This window comes from Scyliorhinus torazame, chromosome 29 (assembly GCF_047496885.1).
Source record: "Scyliorhinus torazame isolate Kashiwa2021f chromosome 29, sScyTor2.1, whole genome shotgun sequence".
Lineage (NCBI taxonomy): Eukaryota > Metazoa > Chordata > Chondrichthyes > Carcharhiniformes > Scyliorhinidae > Scyliorhinus > Scyliorhinus torazame.
This window is the reverse complement of record NC_092735.1, coordinates 40428797-40448083: the sequence shown is the minus strand read 5'-3', so window position 1 is coordinate 40448083 and position 19287 is coordinate 40428797. Positions and strand designations below refer to the sequence as shown.

The following is a 19287-nucleotide window of genomic DNA, read 5'->3' as shown; positions in this document are numbered from 1 at the left end:
AGGGTCTAAACGAGGAGTTACTCAGGGTTTAAACAAGGAGTTTCTCAGTGTTTAAAGGAGGAGTTTCTCAGTGTCTAAACGAGGAGTTTCTCAGTGTTTAAACAAGGAGTTTCTCAGTGTTTAAAGGAGTTTCTCAGTGTCTAAACGAGGAGTTTCTCACGGTTTAAACAAGGAGTTTCTCAGTGTTTAAACGAGGAGTTTCTCAGGGTCTAAACGAGGAGTTTCTCAGTGTTTAAACGAGGAGTTTCTCAGTGTTTAAAGGAGTTTCTCAGTGTCTAAACGAGGAGTTTCTCACGGTTTAAACAAGGAGTTTCTCAGTGTTTAAACGAGGAGTTTCTCAGGGTCTAAACGAGGAGTTACTCAGGGTTTAAACAAGGAGTTTCTCAGTGTTTAAAGGAGTTTCTCAGTGTTTAAAGGAGTTTCTCAGTGTTTAAAGGAGGAGTTTCTCAGTGTTTAAACGAGGAGTTTCTCAGTGTCTAAACGAGGAGTTTCTGTGTTTAAAGGAGGAGTTTCTCAGTGTTTAAAGGAGTTTCTCAGTGTTTAAAGGAGGAGTTTCTCAGTGTTTAAACGAGGAGTTTCTCAGTGTCTAAACGAGGAGTTTCTCAGTGTTTAAAGGAGGAGTTTCTCAGTGTTTAAAGGAGGAGTTTCTCAGTGTTTAAACGAGGAGTTTCTCAGTGTTTAAAGGAGGAGTTTCTCAGTGTTTAAAGGAGGAGTTTCTCAGTGTTTAAACGAGGAGTTTCTCAGTGTCTAAACGAGGAGTTTCTCAGTGTTTAAAGGAGGAGTTTCTCAGTGTTTAAACGAGGAGTTTCTCAGTGTCTAAACGAGGGGTTTCTCAGTGTTTAAACAAGGAGTTTCTCAGTGTTTAAAGGAGGAGTTTCTCAGTGTTTAAACGAGGAGTTTCTCAGTGTTTAAAGGAGGAGTTTCTCAGTGTTTAAAGGAGGAGTTTCTCAGTGTTTAACGGAGGGGTTTCTCAGGGTTTAAACGAGGAGTTTCTCAGTGTCTAAACGAGGAGTTTCTCAGTGTCTAAACGAGGAGTTTCTCAGTGTCTAAACGAGGAGTTTCTCAGTGTCTAAAGGAGGAGTTTCTCAGTGTTTAACGGAGGAGTTTCTCAGTGTCTAAAGGAGGAGTTTCTCAGTGTTTAACGGAGGAGTTTCTCAGTGTCTAAACGAGGAGTTTCTCAGTGTCTAAACGAGGAGTTTCTCAGTGTTTAACGGAGGAGTTTCTCAGTGTTTAACGGAGGAGTTTCTCAGTGTCTGAACGAGGAGTTTCTCAGTGTTTAACGGAGGAGTTTCTCAGTGTCTAAACGAGGAGTTTCTCAGTGTCTAAAGGAGGAGTTTCTCAGTGTTTAACGGAGGAGTTTCTCAGTGTTTAAACGAGGAGTTTCTCAGTGTTTAAAGGAGTTTCTCAGTGTTTAAAGGAGTTTCTCAGTGTTTAAAGGAGTTTCTCAGTGTTTAAAGGAGGAGTTTCTCAGTGTTTAAAGGAGGAGTTTCTCAGTGTTTAAACGAGGAGTTTCTCAGTGTTTAAAGGAGTTTCTCAGTGTTTAAAGGAGGAGTTTCTCAGTGTTTAAACGAGGAGTTTCTCAGTTTTTAAAGGAGTTTCTCAGTTTTTAAAGGAGGAGTTTCTCAGTGTTTAAACGAGGAGTTTCTCAGTGTTTAAACGAGGAGTTTCTCAGTGTTTAAAGGAGTTTCTCAGTGTTTAAAGGAGTTTCTCAGTGTTTAAAGGAGGAGTTTCTCAGTGTCTGAACGAGGAGTTTCTCAGTGTTTAACGGAGGAGTTTCTCAGTGTCTAAACGAGGAGTTTCTCAGTGTTTAAAGGAGTTTCTCAGTGTTTAAAGGAGGAGTTTCTCAGTGTTTAAACGAGGAGTTTCTCAGTGTCTAAAGGAGGAGTTTCTCAGTGTTTAACGAGGAGTTTCTCAGTGTTTAACGGAGGAGTTTCTCAGTGTTTAACGGAGGAGTTTCTCAGTGTCTGAACGAGGAGTTTCTCAGTGTTTAACGGAGGAGTTTCTCAGTGTTTAACGGAGGAGTTTCTCAGTGTCTAAACGAGGAGTTTCTCAGTGTTTAAACGAGGAGTTTCTCAGTGTTTAAAGGAGGAGTTTCTCAGGGTTTAAACAAGGAGTTTCTCAGTGTTTAAACAAGGAGTTTCTCAGTGTTTAATCGAGGAGTTTCTCAGTGTCTAAACGAGGAGTTTCTCAGTGTCTAAACGAGGAGTTTCTCAGTGTTTAACGGAGGAGTTTCTCAGTGTTTAAAGGAGTTTCTCAGTGTTTAAAGGAGGTGTTTCTCTGTCTAAACGAGGAGTTTCTCAGTGTTTAAACGAGGAGTTTCTCAGTTTCTAAACGAGGAGTTTCTCAGTGTTTAAAGGAGGAGTTTCTCAGTGTTTAAAGGAGGAGTTTCTCAGTGTTTAAAGGAGGAGTTTCTCAGTGTTTAAACGAGGAGTTTCTCAGTTTCTAAACGAGGAGTTTCTCAGTGTTTAAACGAGGAGTTTCTCAGTGTTTAAAGGAGTTTCTCAGTGTTTAAAGGAGGAGTTTCTCAGTGTTTAAAGGAGTTTCTCAGTGTTTAAAGGAGGAGTTTCTCAGTGTTTAAAGGAGGAGTTTCTCAGTGTTTAAAGGAGTTCCTCAGGGTCTAAACGAGGAGTTTCTCAGTGTTTAAAGGAGGAGTTTCTCAGGGTCTAAACGAGGAGTTTCTCAGTGTCTAAACGAGGAGTTTCTCAGTGTTTAAACAAGGAGTTTCTCAGTGTTTAAAGGAGGAGTTTCTCAGTGTTTAAAGGAGTTTCTCAGTGTTTAAAGGAGGAGTTTCTCAGTGTTTAAACGAGGAGTTTCTCAGGGTCTAAACGAGGAGTTTCTCAGTGTTTAAAGGAGGAGTTTTTCAGTGTTTAAAGGAGGAGTTTCTCAGTGTCGAACGAGGAGTTTCTCAGTGTTTAAAGGAGTTTCTCAGTGTTTAAAGGAGGAGTTTCTCAGTGTCTAAACGCGGAGTTTCTCAGTGTTTAAACGAGGAGTTCCTCAGTGTTTAAACAAGGAGTTTCTCAGTGTTTAAACAAGGAGTTTCTCAGTGTTTAAAGGAGGGGTTTCTCAGTGTTTAAACAAGGAGTTTCTCAGTGTTTAAACGAGGAGTTTCTCAGGGTCTAAACGAGGAGATTCTCAGTGTTTAAAGGAGGAGTTTCTCAGTGTTTAAACGAGGAGTTTCTCAGGGTCTAAACGAGGAGTTTCTCAGTGTTTAAAGGAGGAGTTTTTCAGTGTTTAAAGGAGGAGTTTCTCAGTGTCGAACGAGGAGTTTCTCAGTGTTTAAAGGAGTTTCTCAGTGTTTAAAGGAGGAGTTTCTCAGTGTTTAAAGGAGGAGTTTCTCAGTGTTTAAACGCGGAGTTTCTCAGTGTCTAAACGAGGGGGTTCTCAGTGTCTAAACGAGGGGGTTCTCAGGGTTTAAAGGAGGTGTTTCTCAGTGTCTAAAGGCGGAGTTTCTCAGTGTTTAAACGAGGAGTTCCTCAGCGTTGAAACGACGATTTTCTCAGTTTTTAAAGGAGGAGTTTCTCAGTGTTTAAAGGAGGAGTTTCTCAGTGTTTAATGGAGGAGTTTCTCAGTGTTTAACGGAGGAGTTTCTCAGTGTTTAAACGAGGAGTTTCTCAGTGTTTAAACGAGGAGTTTCTCAGTGTTTAAAGGAGGAGTTTCTCAGTGTTTAAACGAGGAGTTTCTCAGTGTTTAAACGAGGGGTTTCTCAGTGTTTAATGGAGTTTCTCAGTGTTTAACCGAGGAGTTTCTGTGTTTAAAGGAGGAGTTTCTCAGTGTTTAAAGGAGTTTCTCAGTGTTTAAAGGAGGAGTTTCTCAGTGTTTAAACGAGGAGTTTCTCAGTGTTTAAACGAGGAGTTTCTCAGTGTCTAAACGAGGAGTTTCTCAGGGTTTAAACAAGGAGTTTCTCAGTGTTTAAAGGAGGAGTTTCTCAGTGTTTAAAGGAGGAGTTTCTCAGTGTTTAAAGGAGGAGTTTCTCAGTGTTTAAAGGAGTTTCTCAGGGTCTAAACGAGGAGTTACTCAGGGTTTAAACAAGGAGTTTCTCAGTGTTTAAAGGAGGGGTTTCTCAGTGTTTAAACGAGGAGTTTCTCAGGGTTTAAACAAGGAGTTTCTCAGTGTTTAAACAAGGAGTTTCTCAGTGTTTAAACGAGGAGTTTCTCAGTGTTTAAACGCGGATTTTCTCAGTGTTTAAACGAGGAGTTCCTCAGCGTTTAAACGACGATTTTCTCAGTGTTTAAAGGAGTTCCTCAGGGTCTAAACGAGGAGTTTCTCAGTTTTTAAAGGAGGAGTTTCTCAGTGTTTAAAGGAGTTTGTCAGTGTCTAAACGCGGAGTTTCTCAGTGTTTAAACGAGGAGTTCCTCAGCGTTGAAACGACGATTTTCTCAGTTTTTAAAGGAGGGGTTTCTCAGTGTTTAAAGGAGTTTCTCAGTGTTTAACGGAGGAGTTTCTCAGTGTTTAAAGGAGGAGTTTCTCAGTGTTTAAAGGAGGAGTTTCTCAGTGTTTAAAGGAGTTTCTCAGTGTTTAATGGAGGAGTTTCTCAGTGTTTAACGGAGGAGTTTCTCAGTGTTTAAACGAGGGGTTTCTCAGTGTTTAATGGAGTTTCTCAGTGTTTAACCGAGGAGTTTCTGTGTTTAAAGGAGGAGTTTCTCAGTGTTTAAAGGAGTTTCTCAGTGTTTAAAGGAGGAGTTTCTCAGTGTTTAAACGAGGAGTTTCTCAGTGTCTAAACGAGGAGTTTCTCAGTGTTTAAAGGAGTTTCTCAGTGTTTAAAGGAGGAGTTTCTCAGTGTTTAAAGGAGTTTCTCAGTTTTTAAAGGAGGAGTTTCTCAGTGTTTAAAGGAGTTTCTCAGTTTTTAAAGGAGGAGTTTCTCAGTGTTTAATGGAGGAGTTTCTCAGTGTTTAAAGGAGTTTCTCAGTGTCAAATGAGGAGTTTCTCAGTGTTTAAAGGAGTTTCTCAGTGTTTAAAGGAGGAGTTTCCCAGGGTCTAAACGAGGAGTTACTCAGGGTTTAAACAAGGAGTTTCTCAGTGTTTAAAGGAGGAGTTTCTCAGTGTCTAAACGAGGAGTTTCTCAGTGTTTAAACAAGGAGTTTCTCAGTGTTTAAAGGAGTTTCTCAGTGTCTAAACGAGGAGTTTCTCACGGTTTAAACAAGGAGTTTCTCAGTGTTTAAACGAGGAGTTTCTCAGGGTCTAAACGAGGAGTTTCTCAGTGTTTAAACGAGGAGTTTCTCAGTGTTTAAAGGAGTTTCTCAGTGTCTAAACGAGGAGTTTCTCACGGTTTAAACAAGGAGTTTCTCAGTGTTTAAACGAGGAGTTTCTCAGGGTCTAAACGAGGAGTTACTCAGGGTTTAAACAAGGAGTTTCTCAGTGTTTAAAGGAGTTTCTCAGTGTTTAAAGGAGTTTCTCAGTGTTTAAAGGAGGAGTTTCTCAGTGTTTAAACGAGGAGTTTCTCAGTGTCTAAACGAGGAGTTTCTGTGTTTAAAGGAGGAGTTTCTCAGTGTTTAAAGGAGTTTCTCAGTGTTTAAAGGAGGAGTTTCTCAGTGTTTAAACGAGGAGTTTCTCAGTGTCTAAACGAGGAGTTTCTCAGTGTTTAAAGGAGGAGTTTCTCAGTGTTTAAAGGAGGAGTTTCTCAGTGTTTAAACGAGGAGTTTCTCAGTGTTTAAAGGAGGAGTTTCTCAGTGTTTAAAGGAGGAGTTTCTCAGTGTTTAAACGAGGAGTTTCTCAGTGTCTAAACGAGGAGTTTCTCAGTGTTTAAAGGAGGAGTTTCTCAGTGTTTAAACGAGGAGTTTCTCAGTGTCTAAACGAGGAGTTTCTCAGTGTTTAAACAAGGAGTTTCTCAGTGTTTAAAGGAGGAGTTTCTCAGTGTTTAAACGAGGAGTTTCTCAGTGTTTAAAGGAGGAGTTTCTCAGTGTTTAAAGGAGGAGTTTCTCAGTGTTTAACGGAGGGGTTTCTCAGGGTTTAAACGAGGAGTTTCTCAGTGTCTAAACGAGGAGTTTCTCAGTGTCTAAACGAGGAGTTTCTCAGTGTCTAAACGAGGAGTTTCTCAGTGTCTAAAGGAGGAGTTTCTCAGTGTTTAACGGAGGAGTTTCTCAGTGTCTAAAGGAGGAGTTTCTCAGTGTTTAACGGAGGAGTTTCTCAGTGTCTAAACGAGGAGTTTCTCAGTGTCTAAACGAGGAGTTTCTCAGTGTTTAACGGAGGAGTTTCTCAGTGTTTAACGGAGGAGTTTCTCAGTGTCTGAACGAGGAGTTTCTCAGTGTTTAACGGAGGAGTTTCTCAGTGTCTAAACGAGGAGTTTCTCAGTGTCTAAAGGAGGAGTTTCTCAGTGTTTAACGGAGGAGTTTCTCAGTGTTTAAACGAGTTTCTCAGTGTTTAAAGGAGTTTCTCAGTGTTTAAAGGAGTTTCTCAGTGTTTAAAGGAGTTTCTCAGTGTTTAAAGGAGGAGTTTCTCAGTGTTTAAAGGAGGAGTTTCTCAGTGTTTAAACGAGGAGTTTCTCAGTGTTTAAAGGAGTTTCTCAGTGTTTAAAGGAGGAGTTTCTCAGTGTTTAAACGAGGAGTTTCTCAGTTTTTAAAGGAGTTTCTCAGTTTTTAAAGGAGGAGTTTCTCAGTGTTTAAACGAGGAGTTTCTCAGTGTTTAAAGGAGTTTCTCAGTGTTTAAAGGAGTTTCTCAGTGTTTAAAGGAGGAGTTTCTCAGTGTCTGAACGAGGAGTTTCTCAGTGTTTAACGGAGGAGTTTCTCAGTGTCTAAACGAGGAGTTTCTCAGTGTTTAAAGGAGTTTCTCAGTGTTTAAAGGAGGAGTTTCTCAGTGTTTAAACGAGGAGTTTCTCAGTGTCTAAAGGAGGAGTTTCTCAGTGTTTAACGAGGAGTTTCTCAGTGTTTAACGGAGGAGTTTCTCAGTGTTTAACGGAGGAGTTTCTCAGTGTCTGAACGAGGAGTTTCTCAGTGTTTAACGGAGGAGTTTCTCAGTGTTTAACGGAGGAGTTTCTCAGTGTCTAAACGAGGAGTTTCTCAGTGTTTAAACGAGGAGTTTCTCAGTGTTTAAACGAGGAGTTTCTCAGTTTTTAAACGAGGAGTTTCTCAGTGTTTAAAGGAGGAGTTTCTCAGTGTCTAAACGAGGAGTTTCTCAGTGTCTAAACGAGGAGTTTCTCAGTGTTTAAACGAGGAGTTTCTCAGTGTTTAACGGAGGAGTTTCTCAGTGTCTAAACGAGGAGTTTCTCAGTGTTTAAAGGAGTTTCTCAGTGTTTAAACGAGGAGTTTCTCAGTGTTGAACGGAGGAGTTTCTCAGTGTCTAAACGAGGAGTTTCTCAGTGTTTAACGGAGGAGTTTCTCAGTGTCTGAACGAGGAGTTTCTCAGTGTTTAACGGAGGAGTTTCTCAGTGTTTAAAGGAGTTTCTCAGTGTTTAAAGGAGGTGTTTCTCTGTCTAAACGAGGAGTTTCTCAGTGTTTAAACGAGGAGTTTCTCAGTTTCTAAACGAGGAGTTTCTCAGTGTTTAAACGAGGAGTTTCTCAGTGTTTAAACGAGGAGTTTCTCAGTGTTTAAAGGAGTTTCTCAGTTTTTAAAGGAGGAGTTTCTCAGTGTTTAAACGAGGAGTTTCTCAGTGTTTAAAGGAGGAGTTTCTCAGTGTTTAAAGGAGGAGTTTCTCAGTGTTTAAACGAGGAGTTTCTCAGTTTTTAAACGAGGAGTTTCTCAGTGTTTAAACGAGGAGTTTCTCAGTGTTTAAACGAGGAGTTTCTCAGTGTTTAAACGAGGAGTTTCTCAGTGTTTAAACGAGGAGTTTCTCAGTTTTTAAACGAGGAGTTTCTCAGTGTTTAAAGGAGGAGTTTCTCAGTGTCTAAACGAGGAGTTTCTCAGTGTTTAAACGAGGAGTTTCTCAGTTTCTAAACGAGGAGTTTCTCAGTGTTTAAAGGAGTTTCTCAGTGTTTAAAGGAGGAGTTTCTCAGTGTTTAAACGAGGAGTTTCTCAGTTTCTAAACGAGGAGTTTCTCAGTGTTTAAACGAGGAGTTTCTCAGTGTTTAAAGGAGTTTCTCAGTGTTTAAAGGAGGAGTTTCTCAGTGTTTAAAGGAGGAGTTTCTCAGTGTTTAAACGAGGAGTTTCTCAGTTTTTAAACGAGGAGTTTCTCAGTGTTTAAAGGAGTTTCTCAGTGTTTAAAGGAGTTTCTCAGTGTTTAAAGGAGTTTCTCAGTGTTTAAAGGAGGAGTTTCTCAGTGTTTAAAGGAGGAGTTTCTCAGTGTTTAAACGAGGAGTTTCTCAGTGTTTAAAGGAGTTTCTCAGTGTTTAAAGGAGGAGTTTCTCAGTGTTTAAACGAGGAGTTTCTCAGTTTTTAAAGGAGTTTCTCAGTTTTTAAAGGAGGAGTTTCTCAGTGTTTAAACGAGGAGTTTCTCAGTGTTTAAACGAGGAGTTTCTCAGTGTTTAAAGGAGTTTCTCAGTGTTTAAAGGAGTTTCTCAGTGTTTAAAGGAGGAGTTTCTCAGTGTTTAAATGAGGAGTTTCTCAGTGTTTAAAGGAGGAGTTTCTCAGTGTTTAAAGGAGGAGTTTCTCAGTGTTTAAACGAGGAGTTTCTCAGTTTCTAAACGAGGAGTTTCTCAGTGTTTAAACGAGGAGTTTCTCAGTGTTTAAAGGAGTTTCTCAGTGTTTAAAGGAGGAGTTTCTCAGTGTTTAAACGACGATTTTCTCAGTGTTTAAACGAGGAGTTTCTCAGTGTTTAAAGGAGTTTCTCAGTGTTTAAAGGAGGAGTTTCTCAGTGTTTAAACGAGGAGTTTCTCAGTTTTTAAACGAGGAGTTTCTCAGTGTTTAAAGGAGTTTCTCAGTGTTTAAAGGAGTTTCTCAGTGTTTAAAGGAGGAGTTTCTCAGTGTTTAAAGGAGTTTCTCAGTGTTTAAAGGAGTTTCTCAGGGTCTAAACGAGGAGTTTCTCAGTGTTTAAAGGAGTTTCTCAGTGTCTAAAGGAGTTTCTCAGTGTTTAAAGGAGGAGTTTCTCAGTGTTTAAAGGAGTTTCTCAGTGTTTAAAGGAGTTTCTCAGTGTTTAAACGAGGAGTTTCTCAGTGTTTAAAGGAGGAGTTTCTCAGTGTTTAAACGAGGAGTTTCTCAGTGTTTAAACGAGGAGTTTCTCAGTTTTTAAAGGAGTTTCTCAGTTTTTAAAGGAGGAGTTTCTCAGTGTTTAAACGAGGAGTTTCTCAGTGTTTAAAGGAGTTTCTCAGTGTTTAAAGGAGTTTCTCAGTGTTTAAAGGAGGAGTTTCTCAGTGTTTAAACGAGGAGTTTCTCAGTGTTTAAAGGAGGAGTTTCTCAGTGTTTAAACGAGGAGTTTCTCAGTTTTTAAAGGAGTTTCTCAGTGTTTAAAGGAGGAGTTTCTCAGTGTTTAAAGGAGTTTCCCAGGGTCTAAACGAGGAGTTACTCAGGGTTTAAACGAGGAGTTTCTCAGTGTTTAAAGGATGGGTTTCTCAGTGTTTAAACGAGGAGTTTCTCAGTGTTTAAACAAGGAGTTTCTCAGTGTTTAAACGAGGAGTTTCTCAGTTTTTAAAGGAGTTTCTCAGTTTTTAAAGGAGGAGTTTCTCAGTGTTTAAACGAGGAGTTTCTCAGTGTTTAAAGGAGTTTCTCAGTGTTTAAAGGAGTTTCCCAGGGTCTAAACGAGGAGTTACTCAGGGTTTAAACAAGGAGTTTCTCAGTGTTTAAAGGAGGAGTTTCTCAGGGTCTAAACGAGGAGTTTCTCAGGGTCTAAACGAGGAGTTTCTCAGTGTCTAAACGAGGAGTTTCTCAGTGTCTAAACGAGGAGTTTCTCAGTGTCTAAACGAGGAGTTTCTCAGTGTCTAAACGAGGAGTTTCTCAGTGTTTAAACGAGGAGTTTCTCAGTGTCTAAACGAGGAGTTTCTCAGTGTTTAAACGAGGAGTTTCTCAGTGTTTAAAGGAGGAGTTTCTCAGGGTCTAAACGAGGAGTTTCTCAGTGTCTAAAGGAGGAGTTTCTCAGTGTTTAAAGGAGGAGTTTCTCAGGGTTTAAACAAGGAGTTTCTCAGTGTTTAAACGAGGAGTTTCTCAGTGTTTAAACGAGGAGTTTCTCAGTGTTTAAAGGAGTTTCTCAGTGTTTAAACAAGGAGTTTCTCAGTGTTTAATCGAGGAGTTTCTCAGTGTCTAAACGAGGAGTTTCTCAGTGTCTAAACGAGGAGTTTCTCAGTGTTTAACGGAGGAGTTTCTCAGTGTTTAAAGGAGTTTCTCAGTGTTTAAAGGAGGTGTTTCTCTGTCTAAACGAGGAGTTTCTCAGTGTTTAAACGAGGAGTTTCTCAGTTTCTAAACGAGGAGTTTCTCAGTGTTTAAAGGAGGAGTTTCTCAGTGTTTAAAGGAGGAGTTTCTCAGTGTTTAAAGGAGGAGTTTCTCAGTGTTTAAACGAGGAGTTTCTCAGTTTCTAAACGAGGAGTTTCTCAGTGTTTAAACGAGGAGTTTCTCAGTGTTTAAAGGAGTTTCTCAGTGTTTAAAGGAGGAGTTTCTCAGTGTTTAAAGGAGTTTCTCAGTGTTTAAAGGAGGAGTTTCTCAGTGTTTAAAGGAGGAGTTTCTCAGTGTTTAAAGGAGTTCCTCAGGGTCTAAAAGAGGAGTTTCTCAGTGTTTAAAGGAGGAGTTTCTCAGGGTCTAAACGAGGAGTTTCTCAGTGTCTAAACGAGGAGTTTCTCAGTGTTTAAACAAGGAGTTTCTCAGTGTTTAAAGGAGGAGTTTCTCAGTGTTTAAAGGAGTTTCTCAGTGTTTAAAGGAGGAGTTTCTCAGTGTTTAAACGAGGAGTTTCTCAGGGTCTAAACGAGGAGTTTCTCAGTGTTTAAAGGAGGAGTTTTTCAGTGTTTAAAGGAGGAGTTTCTCAGTGTCGAACGAGGAGTTTCTCAGTGTTTAAAGGAGTTTCTCAGTGTTTAAAGGAGGAGTTTCTCAGTGTCTAAACGCGGAGTTTCTCAGTGTTTAAACGAGGAGTTTCTCAGTGTTTAAAGGAGGAGTTTCTCAGTGTCTAAACGCGGAGTTTCTCAGTGTTTAAACGAGGAGTTCCTCAGTGTTTAAACAAGGAGTTTCTCAGTGTTTAAACAAGGAGTTTCTCAGTGTTTAAAGGAGGGGTTTCTCAGTGTTTAAACAAGGAGTTTCTCAGTGTTTAAACGAGGAGTTTCTCAGGGTCTAAACGAGGAGATTCTCAGTGTTCAAAGGAGGAGTTTCTCAGTGTTTAAACGAGGAGTTTCTCAGGGTCTAAACGAGGAGTTTCTCAGTGTTTAAAGGAGGAGTTTTCAGTGTTTAAAGGAGGAGTTTCTCAGTGTTTAAACGCGGAGTTTCTCAGTGTCTAAACGAGGGGGTTCTCAGTGTCTAAACGAGGGGGTTCTCAGGGTTTAAAGGAGGTGTTTCTCAGTGTCTAAAGGCGGAGTTTCTCAGTGTTTAAACGAGGAGTTCCTCAGCGTTGAAACGACGATTTTCTCAGTTTTTAAAGGAGGAGTTTCTCAGTGTTTAAAGGAGGAGTTTCTCAGTGTTTAATGGAGGAGTTTCTCAGTGTTTAACGGAGGAGTTTCTCAGTGTTTAAACGAGGAGTTTCTCAGTGTTTAAACGAGGAGTTTCTCAGTGTTTAACGGAGGAGTTTCTCAGTGTTTAAAGGAGGAGTTTCTCAGTGTTTAAACGAGGAGTTTCTCAGTGTTTAAACGAGGGGTTTCTCAGTGTTTAATGGAGTTTCTCAGTGTTTAACCGAGGAGTTTCTGTGTTTAAAGGAGGAGTTTCTCAGTGTTTAAAGGAGTTTCTCAGTGTTTAAACGAGGAGTTTCTCAGTGTTTAAACGAGGAGTTTCTCAGTGTCTAAACGAGGAGTTTCTCAGGGTTTAAACAAGGAGTTTCTCAGTGTTTAAAGGAGGAGTTTCTCAGTGTTTAAAGGAGGAGTTTCTCAGTGTTTAAAGGAGTTTCTCAGGGTCTAAACGAGGAGTTACTCAGGGTTTAAACAAGGAGTTTCTCAGTGTTTAAAGGAGGGGTTTCTCAGTGTTTAAACGAGGAGTTTCTCAGGGTTTAAACAAGGAGTTTCTCAGTGTTTAAACAAGGAGTTTCTCAGTGTTTAAACGAGGAGTTCCTCAGCGTTTAAACGACGATTTTCTCAGTGTTTAAAGGAGTTCCTCAGGGTCTAAACGAGGAGTTTCTCAGTTTTTAAAGGAGGAGTTTCTCAGTGTTTAAAGGAGTTTGTCAGTGTCTAAACGCGGAGTTTCTCAGTGTTTAAACGAGGAGTTCCTCAGCGTTGAAACGACGATTTTCTCAGTTTTTAAAGGAGGGGTTTCTCAGTGTTTAAAGGAGTTTCTCAGTGTTTAACGGAGGAGTTTCTCAGTGTTTAAAGGAGGAGTTTCTCAGTGTTTAAAGGAGGAGTTTCTCAGTGTTTAAAGGAGTTTCTCAGTGTTTAATGGAGGAGTTTCTCAGTGTTTAACGGAGGAGTTTCTCAGTGTTTAAACGAGGGGTTTCTCAGTGTTTAATGGAGTTTCTCAGTGTTTAACCGAGGAGTTTCTGTGTTTAAAGGAGGAGTTTCTCAGTGTTTAAAGGAGTTTCTCAGTGTTTAAAGGAGGAGTTTCTCAGTGTTTAAACGAGGAGTTTCTCAGTGTCTAAACGAGGAGTTTCTCAGTGTTTAAAGGAGTTTCTCAGTGTTTAAAGGAGGAGTTTCTCAGTGTTTAAAGGAGTTTCTCAGTTTTTAAAGGAGGAGTTTCTCAGTGTTTAAAGGAGTTTCTCAGTTTTTAAAGGAGGAGTTTCTCAGTGTTTAATGGAGGAGTTTCTCAGTGTTTAAAGGAGTTTCTCAGTGTCAAATGAGGAGTTTCTCAGTGTTTAAAGGAGTTTCTCAGTGTTTAAAGGAGGAGTTTCCCAGGGTCTAAACGAGGAGTTACTCAGGGTTTAAACAAGGAGTTTCTCAGTGTTTAAACGAGGAGTTTCTCAGGGTCTAAACGAGGAGTTTCTCAGTGTTTAAACAAGGAGTTTCTCAGTGTTTAAAGGAGTTTCTCAGTGTCTAAACGAGGAGTTTCTCACGGTTTAAACAAGGAGTTTCTCAGTGTTTAAACGAGGAGTTTCTCAGGGTCTAAATGAGGAGTTTCTCAGTGTTTAAACGAGGAGTTTCTCAGTGTTTAAAGGAGTTTCTCACGGTTTAAACAAGGAGTTTCTCAGTGTTTAAACGAGGAGTTTCTCAGGGTCTAAACGAGGAGTTACTCAGGGTTTAAACAAGGAGTTTCTCAGTGTTTAAAGGAGTTTCTCAGTGTTTAAAGGAGTTTCTCAGTTTTTAAAGGAGGAGTTTCTCAGTGTTTAAACGAGGAGTTTCTCAGTGTCTAAACGAGGAGTTTCTGTGTTTAAAGGAGGAGTTTCTCAGTGTTTAAAGGAGTTTCTCAGTGTTTAAAGGAGGAGTTTCTCAGTGTTTAAACGAGGAGTTTCTCAGTGTCTAAACGAAGAGTTTCTCAGTGTTTAAAGGAGGAGTTTCTCAGTGTTTAAAGGAGGAGTTTCTCAGTGTTTAAACGAGGAGTTTCTCAGTGTTTAAAGGAGGAGTTTCTCAGTGTTTAAAGGAGGAGTTTCTCAGTGTTTAAACGAGGAGTTTCTCAGTGTCTAAACGAGGAGTTTCTCAGTGTTTAAAGGAGGAGTTTCTCAGTGTTTAAACGAGGAGTTTCTCAGTGTCTAAACGAGGAGTTTCTCAGTGTTTAAACAAGGAGTTTCTCAGTGTTTAAAGGAGGAGTTTCTCAGTGTTTAAACGAGGAGTTTCTCAGTGTTTAAACGAGGAGTTTCTCAGTGTTTAAAGGAGTTTCTCAGTGTTTAAACAAGGAGTTTCTCAGTGTTTAATCGAGGAGTTTCTCAGTGTCTAAACGAGGAGTTTCTCAGTGTCTAAACGAGGAGTTTCTCAGTGTTTAACGGAGGAGTTTCTCAGTGTTTAAAGGAGTTTCTCAGTGTTTAAAGGAGGTGTTTCTCTGTCTAAACGAGGAGTTTCTCAGTGTTTAAACGAGGAGTTTCTCAGTTTCTAAACGAGGAGTTTCTCAGTGTTTAAAGGAGGAGTTTCTCAGTGTTTAAAGGAGGAGTTTCTCAGTGTTTAAAGGAGGAGTTTCTCAGTGTTTAAACGAGGAGTTTCTCAGTTTCTAAACGAGGAGTTTCTCAGTGTTTAAACGAGGAGTTTCTCAGTGTTTAAAGGAGTTTCTCAGTGTTTAAAGGAGGAGTTTCTCAGTGTTTAAAGGAGTTTCTCAGTGTTTAAAGGAGGAGTTTCTCAGTGTTTAAAGGAGGAGTTTCTCAGTGTTTAAAGGAGTTCCTCAGGGTCTAAAAGAGGAGTTTCTCAGTGTTTAAAGGAGGAGTTTCTCAGGGTCTAAACGAGGAGTTTCTCAGTGTCTAAACGAGGAGTTTCTCAGTGTTTAAACAAGGAGTTTCTCAGTGTTTAAAGGAGGAGTTTCTCAGTGTTTAAAGGAGTTTCTCAGTGTTTAAAGGAGGAGTTTCTCAGTGTTTAAACGAGGAGTTTCTCAGGGTCTAAACGAGGAGTTTCTCAGTGTTTAAAGGAGGAGTTTTTCAGTGTTTAAAGGAGGAGTTTCTCAGTGTCGAACGAGGAGTTTCTCAGTGTTTAAAGGAGTTTCTCAGTGTTTAAAGGAGGAGTTTCTCAGTGTCTAAACGCGGAGTTTCTCAGTGTTTAAACGAGGAGTTTCTCAGTGTTTAAAGGAGGAGTTTCTCAGTGTCTAAACGCGGAGTTTCTCAGTGTTTAAACGAGGAGTTCCTCAGTGTTTAAACAAGGAGTTTCTCAGTGTTTAAACAAGGAGTTTCTCAGTGTTTAAAGGAGGGGTTTCTCAGTGTTTAAACAAGGAGTTTCTCAGTGTTTAAACGAGGAGTTTCTCAGGGTCTAAACGAGGAGATTCTCAGTGTTCAAAGGAGGAGTTTCTCAGTGTTTAAACGAGGAGTTTCTCAGGGTCTAAACGAGGAGTTTCTCAGTGTTTAAAGGAGGAGTTTTCAGTGTTTAAAGGAGGAGTTTCTCAGTGTTTAAACGCGGAGTTTCTCAGTGTCTAAACGAGGGGGTTCTCAGTGTCTAAACGAGGGGGTTCTCAGGGTTTAAAGGAGGTGTTTCTCAGTGTCTAAAGGCGGAGTTTCTCAGTGTTTAAACGAGGAGTTCCTCAGCGTTGAAACGACGATTTTCTCAGTTTTTAAAGGAGGAGTTTCTCAGTGTTTAAAGGAGGAGTTTCTCAGTGTTTAATGGAGGAGTTTCTCAGTGTTTAACGGAGGAGTTTCTCAGTGTTTAAACGAGGAGTTTCTCAGTGTTTAAACGAGGAGTTTCTCAGTGTTTAACGGAGGAGTTTCTCAGTGTTTAAAGGAGGAGTTTCTCAGTGTTTAAACGAGGAGTTTCTCAGTGTTTAAACGAGGGGTTTCTCAGTGTTTAATGGAGTTTCTCAGTGTTTAACCGAGGAGTTTCTGTGTTTAAAGGAGGAGTTTCTCAGTGTTTAAAGGAGTTTCTCAGTGTTTAAACGAGGAGTTTCTCAGTGTTTAAACGAGGAGTTTCTCAGTGTCTAAACGAGGAGTTTCTCAGGGTTTAAACAAGGAGTTTCTCAGTGTTTAAAGGAGGAGTTTCTCAGTGTTTAAAGGAGGAGTTTCTCAGTGTTTAAAGGAGTTTCTCAGGGTCTAAACGAGGAGTTACTCAGGGTTTAAACAAGGAGTTTCTCAGTGTTTAAAGGAGGGGTTTCTCAGTGTTTAAACGAGGAGTTTCTCAGGGTTTAAACAAGGAGTTTCTCAGTGTTTAAACAAGGAGTTTCTCAGTGTTTAAACGAGGAGTTCCTCAGCGTTTAAACGACGATTTTCTCAGTGTTTAAAGGAGTTCCTCAGGGTCTAAACGAGGAGTTTCTCAGTTTTTAAAGGAGGAGTTTCTCAGTGTTTAAAGGAGTTTGTCAGTGTCTAAACGCGGAGTTTCTCAGTGTTTAAACGAGGAGTTCCTCAGCGTTGAAACGACGATTTTCTCAGTTTTTAAAGGAGGGGTTTCTCAGTGTTTAAAGGAGTTTCTCAGTGTTTAACGGAGGAGTTTCTCAGTGTTTAAAGGAGGAGTTTCTCAGTGTTTAAAGGAGGAGTTTCTCAGTGTTTAAAGGAGTTTCTCAGTGTTTAATGGAGGAGTTTCTCAGTGTTTAACGGAGGAGTTTCTCAGTGTCTAAACGAGGAGTTTCTGTGTTTAAAGGAGGAGTTTCTCAGTGTTTAAAGGAGGAGTTTCTCAGTGTCTAAACGAGGAGTTTCTCAGTGTTTAAAGGAGTTTCTCAGTGTTTAAAGGAGGAGTTTCTCAGTGTTTAAAGGAGTTTCTCAGTTTTTAAAGGAGGAGTTTCTCAGTGTTTAAAGGAGTTTCTCAGTTTTTAAAGGAGGAGTTTCTCAGTGTTTAATGGAGGAGTTTCTCAGTGTTTAAAGGAGTTTCTCAGTGTCAAATGAGGAGTTTCTCAGTGTTTAAAGGAGTTTCTCAGTGTTTAAAGGAGGAGTTTCCCAGGGTCTAAACGAGGAGTTACTCAGGGTTTAAACAAGGAGTTTCTCAGTGTTTAAAGGAGGAGTTTCTCAGTGTCTAAACGAGGAGTTTCTCAGTGTTTAAACAAGGAGTTTCTCAGTGTTTAAAGGAGTTTCTCAGTGTCTAAACGAGGAGTTTCTCACGGTTTAAACAAGGAGTTTCTCAGTGTTTAAACGAGGAGTTTCTCAGGGTCTAAACGAGGAGTTTCTCAGTGTTTAAACGAGGAGTTTCTCAGTGTTTAAAGGAGTTTCTCACGGTTTAAACAAGGAGTTTCTCAGTGTTTAAACGAGGAGTTTCTCAGGGTCTAAACGAGGAGTTACTCAGGGTTTAAACAAGGAGTTTCTCAGTGTTTAAAGGAGTTTCTCAGTGTTTAAAGGAGTTTCTCAGTTTTTAAAGGAGGAGTTTCTCAGTGTTTAAACGAGGAGTTTCTCAGTGTCTAAACGAGGAGTTTCTGTGTTTAAAGGAGGAGTTTCTCAGTGTTTAAAGGAGTTTCTCAGTGTTTAAAGGAGGAGTTTCTCAGTGTTTAAACGAGGAGTTTCTCAGTGTCTAAACGAGGAGTTTCTCAGTGTTTAAAGGAGGAGTTTCTCAGTGTTTAAAGGAGGAGTTTCTCAGTGTTTAAACGAGGAGTTTCTCAGTGTTTAAAGGAGGAGTTTCTCAGTGTTTAAAGGAGGAGTTTCTCAGTGTTTAAACGAGGAGTTTCTCAGTGTCTAAACGAGGAGTTTCTCAGTGTTTAAAGGAGGAGTTTCTCAGTGTTTAAACGAGGAGTTTCTCAGTGTCTAAACGAGGAGTTTCTCAGTGTTTAAACAAGGAGTTTCTCAGTGTTTAAAGGAGGAGTTTCTCAGTGTTTAAACGAGGAGTTTCTCAGTGTTTAAAGGAGGAGTTTCTCAGTGTTTAAAGGAGGAGTTTCTCAGTGTTTAAACGAGGAGTTTCTCAGTGTCTAAACGAGGAGTTTCTCAGTGTTTAAAGGAGTTTCTCAGTGTTTAAACGAGGAGTTTCTCAGTGTCTAAACGAGGAGTTTCTCAGTGTTTAAACAAGGAGTTTCTCAGTGTTTAAAGGAGGAGTTTCTCAGTGTTTAAAGGAGTTTCTCAGTTTTTAAAGGAGGAGTTTCTCAGTGTTTAAAGGAGTTTCTCAGTTTTTAAAGGAGGAGTTTCTCAGTGTTTAATGGAGGAGTTTCTCAGTGTTTAAAGGAGTTTCTCAGTTTTTAAAGGAGGAGTTTTTCAGTGTTTAAAGGAGTTTCTCAGTGTCAAATGAGGAGTTTCTCAGTGTTTAAAGGAGTTTCTCAGTGTTTAAAGGAGGAGTTTCTCAGTGATTAAAGGAGTTTCCCAGGGTCTAAACGAGGAGTTACTCAGGGTTTAAACAAGGAGTTTCTCAGTGTTTAACGGAGGAGTTTCTCAGTGTCAAATGAGGAGTTTCTCAGTGTTTAAAGGAGTTTCTCAGTGTTTAAAGGAGGAGTTTCTCAGTGTTTAAAGGAGGAGTTTCTCAGTGTTTAAACGAGGAGTTTCTCAGTGTTTAAAGGAGGAGTTTCTCAGTGATTAAAGGAGTTTCCCAGGGTCTAAACGAGGAGTTACTCAGGGTTTAAACAAGGAGTTTCTCAGTGTTTAAAGGAGGAGTTTCTCAGTGTCTAAACGAGGAGTTTCTCAGTGTTTAAAGGAGTTTCTCAGTGTCTAAACGAGGAGTTTCTCAGTGTTTAAACAAGGAGTTTCTCAGTGTTTAAACGAGGAGTTTCTCAGTGTCTAAACGAGGAGTTTCCCAGGGTCTAAACGAGGAGTTACTCAGGGTTTAAACAAGGAGTTTCTCAGTGTTTAAAGGAGGAGTTTCTCAGTGTCTAAACGAGGAGTTTCTCAGTGTTTAAAGGAGTTTCTCAGTGTCTAAACGAGGAGTTTCTCAGTGTTTAAACAAGGAGTTTCTCAGTGTTTAAAGGAGTTTCTCAGTATCTAAACGAGGAGTTTCTCAGTGTTTAAACGAGGTGTTTCTCAGTGTCTAAACGAGGAGTTTCTCGGTGTCTAAAAGAGGAGTTTCTCAGTGTCTAAACGAGGAGTTTCTCAGGGTCTAAACGAGGAGTTTCTCAGGGTCTAAATGAGGAGTTTCTCAGTTTTTAAACGAGGAGTTTTTCAGTGTTTAAAGGTGGAGTCTGTCAATGTTTAGATGTGAAGTTACTCAATGTGAAAGTTGCAACTATGTGATGTTTCCAAAACCAATTTATTCAGAGCATTCAGCCAAAATCCTTGTTAGGGACAGGGATTTGTGTGAAAGGAATGTTTTTATTTCAGAAACATTATAGAATGAACATTGATCTGTAGGATTCAGCTGGATGAGGGACATTGTTTCATGTAATGGAGATGTGCAGTGTTGTATCTTTCCTGTATTGCATCTGATTGAACGCTGATTTACTCATCAGGGTTTAAGATATTATCCTCTGAGCTCTCTGAGTTGACGTTTGTTTTAGTTTCAGTTAATGGAGAACTGCAAATTCAAAGAAAGCCACGCAAATATCCTCTTAAATGACCAAGGAAACACAAGAAAAATCAACCTTTCACCCGGGGTGATACGCACCAACTGTTTGCGATCTGGAGAGGTTAATCTTAATATGGCTGATCCACTGGGAATGGTTGAATGTTGAGAAGATCACAGCTAAGGAGTTCAACAAGAATTACGGATGTTACTGTCAAATATTCATTATTTATTTAAGAATCTAATAATATGAATGATGTTTTATTTATATAAATAAAAACTGCTTACGTAAAATGAAATGTTGAAACTGATTCATTTCAATAGCTTATTTATATTAATGGTTTCTCAGCATTTCTGAGGTCCCTTATCTCTTCTCACAAGTTGGAATACTGGAGGATAGAAGGTTGCACAG

The 19287-nt window shown here is 39.8% G+C and overlaps 1 long non-coding RNA gene across 1 annotated transcript in view; it reads left to right on the top strand.

Moving 5' to 3' along the window:
• The window catches only part of LOC140403798 (uncharacterized), a 51448-nt gene extending 32361 nt beyond the window's left edge, over positions 1-19087 (top strand). Inside the window, exon 3 of the long non-coding RNA XR_011938417.1 lies at positions 18871-19087. This is a non-coding gene — a long non-coding RNA (uncharacterized lncRNA). The remainder of the gene's footprint in view (positions 1-18870) is intronic.
• Positions 19088-19287: the final 200 nt, after the last annotated feature.